Genomic DNA, 13104 nt, shown 5'->3' with positions numbered 1-13104 from the left:
CTCCGGAAAACACTGAGCAGATGTTATCCCAGTATTTTCTCGATGAGTTCGACGTTGTTGTTAGTGAGGCTGTGGGCTACTCAGCAGGTATTCTCCTTCTCGTGCGAAAACGCCTAGGCTACACTCATGTTTATCACGCGGTGGACAACGACGGCAGGGCTGTGATGCTTGATATCCTTATTGACAGAACGCCTTGGAGGATTCTAGTTATCTATGCTCCCAATGATGCAACCTTAAGGTGTGCGTACTTCGAATCCTTAACGCAATATTTGCAAGCCCGTGGCAACCTGGTCGTTTTAGGGGACTTTAACTGCGTTCTGTCAACTAGTGACCGGAGCGTTGCCTCTCAAGCGAAGGACCGCAGTGCCGAGTGTCTGCAGCGAATAGCACGTGATTATGGTTTAAGAGATGCCTGCGAATACAGCACACAGCCAGTGATAAGATACACTCACTTTCAAGGTACATCGCACGCACGATTGGATCGTATTTATCTTTCTGTCGCTCAGTGTAATACGGTGTGTGAGTACGAAGTGCACCCTGTTTATTTTACTGACCACTGCCTCGTGAAGGTCGCTATTGGGTGTCGCCCTCCTAGGCTGGGCAGCCCCAGGTCATGGAAGTTGTGGAAGATGAACGTTAGGTTGCTCCAAGATCCAGTTTTTGATGAGCGCCTGGTGGCCAATCTTTCACGGCTTCAACATGACCCGCGAAATTGGGCTGCTAAATGGGAAACATTCAAACAAGACGTGAGAGCCTTTGCAATAGAGAGAAGTAACGTGCTAGCCTACCTAGAAATGTATGAAGAGAACATGTTAAAGGAAGCACAACAAGAACTCACAAGACTTGAAGCAGATAACCCTGGGACGTTCTTGGAAGATTTAAATGAGATTCGTCTCCGTCTTGAACTTTTCAACAACAATCGGTATGAAGGCGCGAGGGTACGATCGAGAACGAAGAGGTTTTTGCCGGATATGACCGCGTCTAAAAGTCATGCTGCAGGAGAGCGTAAGCACACCGGCTCTCGACTCATCACGCGGTTGGTGGACCAAGGACATGTTGTCACAGACCTTGAACGCATGAAACAAATATTTGTTGACTACTATGAGAACCTGTTTGGGAGGCCAACTGCCACGGTGGACGACGATTTGATCCAGTCGTTTCTCTCTCATATGCCCAAGTTAAACGAGCAAGAGAAAGATGTCCTGGACGCTGAAATTACAGAGGCGGAAATCCATTCTGCAATACAGAGTTTGAATTTTAATCGTTCTCCTGGACCTGATGGCTTGGGAGCTGAGTTCTACAAGCGGTACGTGGACCTGCTGGTGCCCATTCTACAATGCGTCTACGCGGAAGCTGAGACTAACGGGATCTTCTCGCACAGTTTTCGAAGGTCCTATACTGTGCTCATACCCAAAAAAGTGGCGGAGACACGGTTACCCAAGGTGGCCGATTATCGGCCTATCACACTCTGTAATGTGGACTATAAGGTGTATGCCAAAGTACTTGCTGCCAGGCTCCAGCTTGTGGTGACACAACTTGTTGGCGATCATCAGACATGCGCAATCAGGGACAGGACCATACAAACAAACATCCATGTTGTCCGCTCAGTTCTAGACTGGTGTCGACTTGAAGGAAGTCATGTAGCCCTGCTGCAAGTGGACCTCTCTAAGGCTTTTGATCGGGTGTGTCACGATTATTTGTTTTCGCTCTTGCATTACGTCAACATGGGAGACAAGTTCGTAAGCCGAATCAAGTTGTGCTATGAACAGGTTGCAACGAGCCTGGTAATTAACGGCACTCTTACCGCGCCAGTGCCCCTTCGAGCTTCAGTACGACAAGGCTGTCCCATGTCGTCCCTACTATTTGATCTATACCTTGAGCCGTTATGCCAGCGTATCATCTCTCGTGATGACATACGTGGTTTCGAGCTTCGCGACGCTGTGGTGAAGGTCGTGGCGTACGCGGATGACCTTGCGTTTCTCGTGACAGACAAGCCAAGTGTCGTCAAAGTTATTCACGAGCTTCATGTGTTTGGTCAAGTCTCTGGGGCACGTCTAAACAAGGACAAATCTCTGGGGATATGGTGCGGTCAATGGGGAACAGCCCCGGAATTCTTTTGTGGCGTTCAGTGGCAAACCCGTGGTCCTTGCTACCTTGGGGTCCCGTTAGACAAAAGTTGTAACACGACCTCCTTGTGGTCGGAGCGATTACAAAACATTAGGACACATGCTTCGACCTGGAAAAAACAAGATCTCTCAATGTTTCAACGAGCTTCTGTGTGCAATGTTTTTCTGGCCGCTAAGCTGATTTACCTCTTGCAAGTCCTGCAATGCTCCCGCAAAATTATACATCGTTGTCATCGCATATTAATGTGTCCGGTATAGAGGACAAACACCGTATTCTCTCTCTGTGATTTTGTCGTATTGTGTATGGTATGGAGTTATTGAGTCGTACGTGACTCAGAGTAATAAGCTCTGAAAAATAAAGGTGGAAAAGAAAAAAAAAGCCGCTATAGCTCAGTGGCAGAGCACTGGTCTTGTAAACCAGGGGTCGTGAGTTCAATCCTCACTGGTGGCTTGTCTGCTGCGATTTTTGTACGAAGGTCATCCGTTTTGGTGATGATGCAGCGATCGTGAACGAACAAAGAATGATATTCATTTCGGTACTGTTATATGCAAATAATAGACTGGTTAGGTGTTCGTCAAGGGAGGAAAGAGCTTTTAGAGAGGGCTGCTATAGCTCAGTGGCAGAGCACTGGTCTTGTAAACAAGGGGTCGTAAGTTTAATCCTCACTGGTGGCTTGTCTGCTGCGATTTTTGTACGAAGTTCATCCGTTTTGGTGATGATGCAGCGATCCTGAACGAACAAAGAATGATATTCATTTCGGTACTGTTATATGCAAATAGTAGATTGGTTAGGTGTTCGTCAAGGATGTAACACGACCTCCTTGTGGTCGGAGCGATTACAAAACATTAGGACACATGCTTCAACCTGGAAAAAACAAGATCTCTCAATCTTTCAACGAGCTTCTGTGTGCAATGTTTTTCTGGCCGCTAAGCTGATTTACCTCTTGCAAGTCCTGCAATGCCCCCGCAAAATTATACATCGTTGTCATCGCATATTTGCCACCACAATATGGTGTTCAACGTTCGAAAGGATGCGAAGACAAAACCTGTTCAAGAAAGTCAAGGACGGCGGACTAGGCTTACAGCATCTCTACATCAAGCAACTCGTCATGAGACTGTTTTTTTATAGGCAGAGTTCACACCCGATTCTGGAAACCATCAAGCGGGCCCTTGCGTACAACTACGTTCCCGATATATATGTTGGGTTTCACGAAGAAAGTCTACGCTTAAGCGGTTTCTACAAAGAGGTTGTCGAGAGCCTAAACTTCTTGAAGGCTAGATTCAGCTTAGAGTACCTCTTTTCTGTCGCCAAGAAAACGTTGGTAGCTCATCTTCTCGATGTACTCTTTCCCGTGCCCATCTACCGTCAAATCCCCTTCGGATGGCATGGCACGGATGTATTGTGCAGAGTCAGGAAGATGCCGGTCAAGCCCAACATGAAGTCATTTTTCTTTAAATTACACACGTCCACACTGCCCGTGAAAGCTTGGCTTCAACAGAAGGGATTCTATGTTCCGTGGTCCCTGAATTGCAGATTTTGCAATATGCCCGAGACTGTCGATCACCTTTTTCTGGACTGCACAGAAGCTTTATTCTTTTGGGATGACTTACAGTTCAAAGTCCTTCAGCGCCGTCTATCGCTTAATCCTCACACTATCCGCTTCCTCCCATTACGCCCCGGTGAAAATGTGAGATACAATATCGTTCTTCTTGTTGCCATGTACTGTTCGTGGAAGCTTCGTATGGCTGATAGGAACGAAGAGCCCTTGTGTCCTCCTATGAAATATTTCAAAGCCGAACTACTGCAGGTAAAGTTAGCTTGTACTCAGCTCTTAGAAGTGCCTGAGTGGTTAGATACAGTCTGCGAAAGGCTGAATGTTTTGTAGAAGTTGTGTTATTAATGTGTCCGGTATAGAGGAGAAACACCGTATTATCTTTCTGTGATTGTGTCGTATTGTGTATGGTATTGTGAGTTATTGAGTCGTACGTGACTCAGAGTAGTAAGCTCTGAAAAATAAAGGTGGAAAAGAAAAAAAGTCAAGGGAGGAAAGCGTTGTTGGAGTTTTCGTTGTTGAGCCTCTCTGAAATGCCTAAGCTCGGGGAACCGGATAAAGAAGTGTTAGCGTCGCCGCTCGCAGAACAAGAAATCAGCGACGCAATTGCATCACTGAACTTAAATCGTTCCCCTGGACCGGACGGTCTATGTGCCGAGTTCTACAAGAAGTTTTCCGCTTATCTCGTGCCTATTTTGCTGGATGTATACGCCGAGGCTGAAGAAAACGGGATTTTTTCCGGCAATTTCCGGCGATCGCACACCGTGCTGGTTCCTAAAAAAGTTGCAGAAGGTTCGACGGCAAAGGTTACTGATTACAGGCCAATTACCCTATGCAATGTCGATTACAAAATATACGCCAAAGTTATGGCTGCTCGACTACAACTTGTGTTACCTCAATTGATAGGTGTCGGTACGAAGGGGACCATGTGGCCATGTTGCAGCTGGACCTTTCTAAGGCTTTTGACCGCGTATGTCACACATATTTGTTTCCGTTGCCGGAATACGTCAACGTGGGAGCTCGCTTTGTCGGCCGCATCAAGCTTTGTTACGAGCAAGTTGCCACGAGCCTCATCATTAACAACACTCTTGCCGCACCGATAATGCTGCGATCCTCAGTTCGACAAGGCTGTCCCCTGTCACCACTGCTCTTTGACTTGTACCTGGAGCCGCTGTGTCGGCGAGTCATTCGTCTGAATGATATCCACGGGTTCGAACTGGCCGGTACTGTGATCAAGGTGGCCGCATATGCTGATGATCTTGCATTCCTTGTCAAGGACAAACCTAGCGTAGTGAATGTCATGGAACAAGTTGATTTGTTTGGCCAAGCGTCTGGAGCGCGTGTAAACAAAGAGAAGTCCTTAGGCGTTTGGTACGGCCACTGGGCGACAACACCTGGAGCTTTTTGCGGAATTCCGTGACAGGAACAAAACCCTCGTTATCTTGGTGTCCCGTTGCAAGAAACCAGGAACCCGAGTAGAATGTGGTCCCAGAGGCTCGACAACATAAGGAAACACGCTTTCATCTGGAGGAAGAAAGACCTTTCAATTTTTCAGCGAGCGACAGTATGCAACGTGTTTCTAGCTGCTAAACTGATTTACCTTTTGCAAGTCTTGCAATGCCCGCGCAAAGTAGTGCACGCCTGTCACAGGATTTTTGCCACCACAATCTGGTGCTCTACATTTGAGAGGATGCGTCGCGACTATCTTTTTCGAAAACTTCGTGATGGAGGCCTCGGCATACAGCACCTCTTTGTCAAACAACTGGTCATGAGACTCTGGTTCATTCGTGAGGAGCTGCATCCAGTTCTCGAGGGAGTAAAACGCATCCTTACATATAATTACATCCCGGAGTTACACGTCACGTTCACAGAGGGAACGATGCGGTTAACAGGCTTTTTCAAGGAGGTCGTTGAGTGCATGCTGTTTTTGAAAGCCAGGTTTAGCCTTGAATACCTCTTGTCTGTCAACAAGAAAACGCTGGCGGCCCACTTGATCGATACATTGTTCCCTGTGCCTGTCTATCGAGATATTCCACCCACTTGGCCAGGTAGGGATGTTTTGGTTCGAGTCCAAAGGATGCCAATCAAACCAAACATGAAGACATTCTTTTACAAACTTCATACGTCAACACTACCTGTCAAGGCATGGCTCGCGCAGAAGGGCATATACGTGCCCTGGTCGGCAGACTGCAGGTTCTGCAAAGTTCCTGAAACGCATGATCACCTTTTCTTAGACTGCACAGAAGCCCAGTTCTTCTGGGACGATCTCCAGTATAAAGTTTTCAAAACTCGCTTCGGCTTAACCCACACACCATACGGTTTCTCCCATTACACCCGAGGGAAACAGTCAGGTACGATATTGTCATGCTTTTAGCCTTGTACTGTCTGTGGAAACTTCGTATGGCTGACAGGAACGAAGAACCGTTAATGCCTCCTATGCAATACTTTAAGGTAGAAATATCTCAACTTAAGCTGTGCCTTATGCGATGTCTAGAGCCGCCAGATTGGTTAGAAACATTGTCTGATGCCCTTACGTACTTGTAAAATCGTATGTACAGTGCTGGACAAAAGTTTACGGAACGCGCGAGCGGCGTATTTTCTCTGGGCAGAGACACCCTAGCGGCGAGCGGAAGCGGGCGAGCCCACTCGTTCAGAGGGATGAAAGAGTGCGCTTCTGGCGACCCACCGTGGTAGTAGTGGTAACCTTGCTTTTGAGTGTAACGAACGCCAAAATGATTTTGTTTTCAGTCTACTGCACCGAGCACGAGTGGCTATCGCGTGAAGGAAGTCTCTCCGCTATCGGTGAGATAACAGGGCGCTAGGATGAATTGAGGCGACAGCGGGCTGTAGTGCCTAGCTTTTTCTTTTTTTTATTACACAAAACAGAAGAAAAGAGCGTGTACCCTTGAACACACACACAAAAAAAAGGAGGCGGGGGAGACGATACTGTCTGAATACTTTGTCGGCCCCCATTTCGCAGCAATAAAGGAGGCCATGCGCACAGGAAGGGAAGCGTATAGTCGACGTACAAGGTCCACGTCTTCACGTAGCAAGGACCACTCTGCTTCTGTAAATTCCCAGACCCAGAGTGCGTCCTTGCTCCTTGTAGGCGTCCGTCTCTTGCTCATCCTATTCTTCAGGATGCCCCAGACGTTTTCAATGATGTTTAAGTCCGGGCTCTGCGCAGGCCATGTCGGCTGCATTACGCTGAAGTCGTCGAGAAGGCGTTGGACAGTTTTACTACGATGGACTGAGCTGCCATCGTGCTGGAAATGGTAGCACCCATCCGGGAACGGCCCGTCCAGAGCATAGGGGATCAGCGTCCTCTCGATGACCTCTTCGTAGGCCATGGAATTGAAGCGCCCTTCCAGTCGTACCAAAGGCCCGAGTCCGTCGTACGACAGGGCGCCCCAGGCGCTCACCGTGTGCCGGCCACTGGACAGCACTCTATGGACATACTGGGGCAGGTATCTAGCAAAGGTGGAAGTATGAGGTCGTCCATAATAAAATGAAAATGATTAGGGATACTGAATAGGTATACCTGCAGTTCGGAGGCCGCCAGACCCGCCTGGTCTGGCACCAACGCGCACTAAATGTGGCCTCGTCGCTGAAAATTACGATGTGCCAGAGGTTGTCGTCCCAGTCCATGTGGTCGAGGGCAAACTGGAGCCTGGCTTCTTCGTGGTCAGCCTTGAGGAGGGGCTTCTGTACAGCAACACCAGATTGAAGGCCAAGGGCCTTGAGGCGGCGCTGAACAGTTTTGGCCGACGCCCCTAAGCCCAGTTCCCGCTTGATGTCCGGCGACGTGAAGAATGGCTCGACGGCACTTACGGCAACTATTTGCTGGTCCTCCTCCGTGGTGGTGGCCGGCGGTCTTCCACTTCTCGGGGCATCTTCCAGGCGGCCCTCTTCGCGATAAACGCGGACAATGCGATTAACCGACGAAAGGGAACACTTAAGACGGCTGGCAATCGCTCTTTGGGACAGTCCAGTCAGTGACAACGTGACGACGTCTCGTCTTCGCTCGATGTTCAATCTTCTGCTCATCTTGACTGATAAGAGGAGCTGTAGCTTTCTTTCCTTTTATTTTACTCTACATTGTCATACCGCAGTTAATTTGAATTCGGGAACGATCCACACAGAAGCTTTGGGTAACAACTTCATGCGTGAAGATTTCTTCGTTCGTGAAGATGTATGACTGGGGGCGCCCTGTCGTACGACGGACTCGGGCCTTTGGTACGACTGGAAGGGCGCTTGAATTCCATGGCCTACGCAGAAGTCATCGAGAGGACGCTGCTCCCCTATGCTCTGGACGGGCCGTTCCCGGATGGGTGCTACCATTTCCAGCACGATGGCAGCTCCGTCCATCGTAGTAAAACTGCCCAACGCCTTCTCGACGACCTCAGCGTAATGCAGCTGACATGGCCTGCGCAGAGCCCGGACTTAAACATCACTGAAAACGTCTGGGGCATCCTGAAGAATAGGATGATCAAGAGACGGACGCCTACAAGGAGCAAGGACGCACTCTGGGAATTTATAGAAGCAGAGTGGTCCTTGCTACGTGAAGACGTGGACCTTGTCCGTCGACTATACGCTTCCCTTCCTGTGCGCATGGCCTCCGTTATTGCTGCGAAAGGGGGGGGGGGGGCCGACAAAGACAGTATCGTCCCCCGCCTCCTTTTTTTTTGTGTGTGTGTTCAAGGGTACACGCGCTTTTCTTCTGTTTTTGTCTAATAAAAAAAAGAAAAAGCTAGGCACTACAGCCCGTTGTCGCCTCAATTCATCTTAGCGCCCTGTTATCTCTCCGATAGCGGAGAGACTTCCTTCCCGCGATAGCCACTCGCGCTCGGTGCAGTAGACCGAAAACGAAATCATTTTGGCGTTCGTTACACTCAAAAGCAAGGTTACCACTACTACCACGGTGGGTCGCCACAAGCGCACTCTTTCATCCCTCTGAACGAGTGGGCTCGCCCGCTTCCGCTCGCCGCTAGGGTGTCTCTGCCCAGAGAAAATACGCCGCTCGCGCGTTCCGTAAACTTTTGTCCAGCACTGTACAAATTCAAAAGGTCTTCAGTTTCCTCTTTAGACGTTTTGTAATGGCCCACGGCGTTGCGACCGTGTGACGTACCTGTAGTTGTGTGCACTTGTGTGTTTTGTTAATAAAAGGTGGAAAAGAAAGAAAAGCCGCTATAGCTCAGTGGCAGAGCACTGGTCTTGTAAACCAGGGGTCGTGAGTTCAATCCTCACTGGTGGCTTGACTCCTGCGATTTTCGTACGAAGTTCCTTCGTTTTGGTGAGGATGCAGTCATCCTCAACGAACAAAGAATGACATTCATTCCGGTACTGTTATATGTAAATAGTAGACTGGTTAGGTGTTCGTCAAGGGAGGAAAGAGTTGTCAGAGAGGGCCGCAAGTCAAGGATGGAGGTTTAGGTCTACAGCACTTGTTTGTAAAGCAGCTAATTATGAGTCTCTGGTTTTATAGGCAGTCTGTGCACCCCCTATTAGACGCCGTGAAGAGAGCAGTAGCCTACAACTATATGCCTGATATATATGTTGGCTTCCACGAGCAAGGCTTGCAGTTGACAGGGTTTTATCAGGAGGTCGTGGACTGCATCAACTTTCTAGAAGTCAGGTTTACCCCAGATTACCTCTTTTCGGTTTCAAAGAAAGTGTTGGCAGCCCATTTGATAGATACCTTGTTTCCAGTGCCAATTTACAGGCAAATTCCGTCTGAGTGGCCTGGGGCGGACGTTTTACACAGGGTCAAACGCATGCACATAAAGCCGAATATGAAAACATTCTTTTTCAAGCTTCATACATCAACGCTCTCTGTGAAAGCATGGTTGGAACAGAAAGGCATATATGTTCCATGGTCTGCCAACTGCAGGTTTTGCAAAGTCTCTGAAACCGTTGACCACATCTTTCTTGATTGTACGGAAGCACAGTTTTTCTGGGACGACATACAGATGAAAGTACTGAATAAACGCCTCTCTCTGAACCCACATACAATCAGATTCCTACCTTTACATCCGAATGAAGATATACGTTACGATATTATCATGTTGATAGCTATGTATTGCTTGTGGAAGCTGCGTATGGCAGACAGAAATGAAGAGCCATTGGCGTCGCCCATGCAGTATTTTAAAGTAGAAATAACGCAGCTGAAGCTATGCTGCATGCAGCATTTGGAAGCACCACCGTGGTTAGAGCATCTGTGTGAATCGCTGTCCTCTATGTAAATTATTACTCTCAGTGTGTGACGTGTTTAACCTGTGTGTTGTGTACCATGGATTTATTTGTATCCTGTGTGTATGTAAATTATTACTCTCTGCATGTGACCTGCGTAACCTGTGTGTTGTGTACCATGTATTTTTTGTATCCTGTGTATTTGGATGCTACGGTGTGCATCATTCATTCATCATGATCACTCATTAACACTGTACAGTCATAGCTTATTTTAATGTTTGTAAATAAACGTTATTACCTGGGGGGGGAAAAGCCGCTATAGCGCAGTGGTAAAGCACTCGTCTTGTGAACCAGTGGTCGTGAGTTCAATCCTCACTGGTGGTTTGTCTTCTGCGATTTTTTTACCAAGTTCATTCCTTTGGGCAATGATGCAGCGACCCTGAACGAACAAAGAATGACATTCATTCCGGTACTGTTATATGCAAATAGTAGACTGGTTAGGTGTTCGTCAATGGAGGAAAGAGTTGTTAGAGAGGGCCGCTATAGCTCAGTGGCAGAACTCTGGTCTTGTAAACCAGGGGTCGTGAGTTCAATCCTCACTGGTGGCTTGTCTCCTGCGATGTTTTTACGAAGTTCATTCGTTTTGGTGATGATGCAGCGGTCCTGAACGAACAAAGAATGACATTCATTCTGGTACTGTTATATGCAAATAGTAGACTGATTAGGTGTTCATCAAGGGAGGAAAGAGTTGTCAGAGAGGGCCGCTATAACTCAGTGGCAGAGCACTGGTCTTGTAAACCACGGGTCGTGACTTCAATCCTCACTGGTGGCTTGTCTTCTGCGATTTTTTTACGAAGTTCATTCCTTTTGGCAATGATGCAGCGATCGTGAACGAACAAAGAAGGACATTTATTCCAGTACTGTTATATGCAAATAGTAGACTGGTTAGGTGTTCGTCAAAGGAGCAAAGAGTTGTTAGAGAGGGCCGCTATACCTCAGTGGCAGAGCACTGGTCTTGTAAACCAGGGGTTGTGAGTTCAGTCCTCACTGGTGGCTTGTCTCCTGCGATTGTTTTACGAAGTTCATTCGTTTTGGTGATGATGCAGCGATCCTGAACGAACAAAGGATGACATTCATTCTAGTACTGTTATATGCAAATAGTAGACTGATTAGGTGTTCATCCAGGGAGGAAAGAGTTGGTAGAGAGGGCCGCTATAGCTCAGTGGGGATTCTGTTTCCGGCCGCGATTGCGAGCGGACGCAGGCATCATGAGCTCCTCATGGGCGGATCAAACGGCTAGGCCTAGCCGGGCTAACACAGTACGTGCAGATTCAAATGACACGAGGGATTACCGTATTATTATGCCTTCAATGCCTTCTGTGAAGCTTTCGTACAACACGTTGTTCCTGCAGGCGGACCCCACTGGAAGAGCGTACAACTTGCATTACTTCGGCGAGGCTCTAGAAAGAAAAGTGGGAAAAGATGACGTGGCGAACTTTAGCGGTTTTCAGTATAATCACGTGTGGACAATCAGTTTCCATCACGGCGCGACGAAAGAAAAATTCTTGAAACTCAAAGAACTGCAAGTGAGAGGTAGGAAGTGCATAATCATCGGTCTCAACGTGAAGGAAATTGCCGTCAAGTTGCATTGGATTCCAAGGAATATTCCGGATGAGGCAGTTATTCGCCTTCTCTCGACGTACGGGAAAGTAAACGACGTCAAACGGCAGAAGTGGAAGACTTCTTTCTTCGAAGGCTTAGAATCCACCACAACAGAGGCAGTCCTACAATTGAGAGAAAATGCGACCGTTGACGACCTACCTCATCTTACGTACATTGAGGGATGACAGGTGTTGCTGGACGTGCAGGGTCGTGCTCTCCCATGCTTGCGATGCAAGCAGGCGGGACACTTTCGCAAGGCATGTTACACTTCTTGGTGTAAAAAGTGTAAGAGGTTCGGACATAACGAAGAAGAATGTGTCGACGTGCGCATCACGTGTAAGGCAACCGGAGGAGCAGGCAAGAGAGATGTACGTCGAAATCACAGAGGACGACATGCCAACGGACAAGGTCAACGGAAAAGCAGATGAAACAAACGGGGAGGGAGACGAAATGCTCAAGGCCAAAGAAAGCATCAGGCAGGAACAACAGCGGATGGAAACGGAAGACGATGATCAGAAAGTCAGTACCAGTGGCCAAAGACGTGTAGAGAATGAAAATGTATAGCCAGAGATCAACCAGGCTGCGGACCAACGTTCACACCGAAAATACTTAAGCAAGACATCATCGGTGTAATAGCCGTACAAGAAACAAAAAGAAGCTCAGAATAGGATACTGCCACGCTAATATCAAATGTTTTTGAAAATGAATTCGATGTAGTTGTAAGTCAAACTGCTGGGCGTTCAGGAGGAACACTGCTTTGTTTGAAGAAAAGGCAACACACGATACCGTTTGAATATTGGACTGATAATCAAGGGAGGATAGCAACGTTAGATGTCATTGTTGATGAAGAGATGTGGCGGTTTGTCAGTGTTTACGCCCCCAACGACGTGCAAGATAGAGTGAATTTTTTCGAGCCCTTGGCCAATGTCGCCAAGAAATGTGATAACACAGTATACTGTGTTATCACATACTGCATACACAGTATACTGCTTGGCGACTTCAACTGCACTTTGAACGATACCGATGGAAGCAATCTCAAAAGTTCAACAGATGCAAGTAAAGTAACACTACATCCAATATTAACGAACAATAGCATGATAGATGCCTTCGAGGTGGTCAAAAGGAAACCGCTTGTGTTTACACATTTCCAAAAGAATGCACATGCAAGATTGGATCGTGTCTACGTAACAACATCAAGCTCCAAGCCGGTTATACACTACCGTGTACACGCAGCATATTTTAGTGACCACTGTATGGTTAAAGTGGCCCTTGGGCAGTATAATTCTCCAATGGCGAAAAAACGACTCTGGTCACAGTGGAAGCTGAACATAAAGTTGCTAGAGGACCATAAATTTATTGGATCTGTGAAAGATGAGATAGCTGAGCTTATATCAAGCAACGAAGATTGGATCCCTTTATGGAAGCAATTTAAACAGCGAGTGCAGTTTATCGCTATAGAAAGGAGCAACGTGCTGGCTTACGAGAAGAAATGCAGAGAGGATGGTCTGAAGAAAAGGCTGAACTCTGTCATGAAACTAGAATCGCAAAATCCTGGAAGTTTCGAAGAAGAAATG

At 47.5% G+C, this 13104-nt stretch overlaps 4 non-coding genes across 4 annotated transcripts; all 4 read left to right on the top strand.

Moving 5' to 3' along the window:
* The first annotated feature begins 2505 nt into the window (after nt 1-2505).
* Nucleotides 2506-2577, top strand: Trnat-ugu (transfer RNA threonine (anticodon UGU)). The gene has a single exon. It is a non-coding gene; the product is annotated as a tRNA-Thr (tRNA).
* Nucleotides 2578-8862: 6285 nt separating this feature from the next.
* Nucleotides 8863-8934, top strand: Trnat-ugu (transfer RNA threonine (anticodon UGU)). The gene has a single exon. It is a non-coding gene; the product is annotated as a tRNA-Thr (tRNA).
* A 1470-nt stretch (nt 8935-10404) lies between these two features.
* Trnat-ugu (transfer RNA threonine (anticodon UGU)) lies at nt 10405-10476 on the top strand. The gene has a single exon. It is a non-coding gene; the product is annotated as a tRNA-Thr (tRNA).
* Nucleotides 10477-10852: 376 nt separating this feature from the next.
* On the top strand, nt 10853-10924 carry Trnat-ugu (transfer RNA threonine (anticodon UGU)). Its single transcript has one exon. It is a non-coding gene; the product is annotated as a tRNA-Thr (tRNA).
* The last annotated feature ends 2180 nt before the right edge of the window (nt 10925-13104 follow it).

The sequence above is a fragment of the Ornithodoros turicata genome, chromosome 1 (genome assembly GCF_037126465.1).
Source record: "Ornithodoros turicata isolate Travis chromosome 1, ASM3712646v1, whole genome shotgun sequence".
Classification (NCBI taxonomy): domain Eukaryota; kingdom Metazoa; phylum Arthropoda; class Arachnida; order Ixodida; family Argasidae; genus Ornithodoros; species Ornithodoros turicata.
Note: the sequence above shows the minus strand (reverse complement) of the source record. Positions and strands in the feature narration are given on the sequence as shown.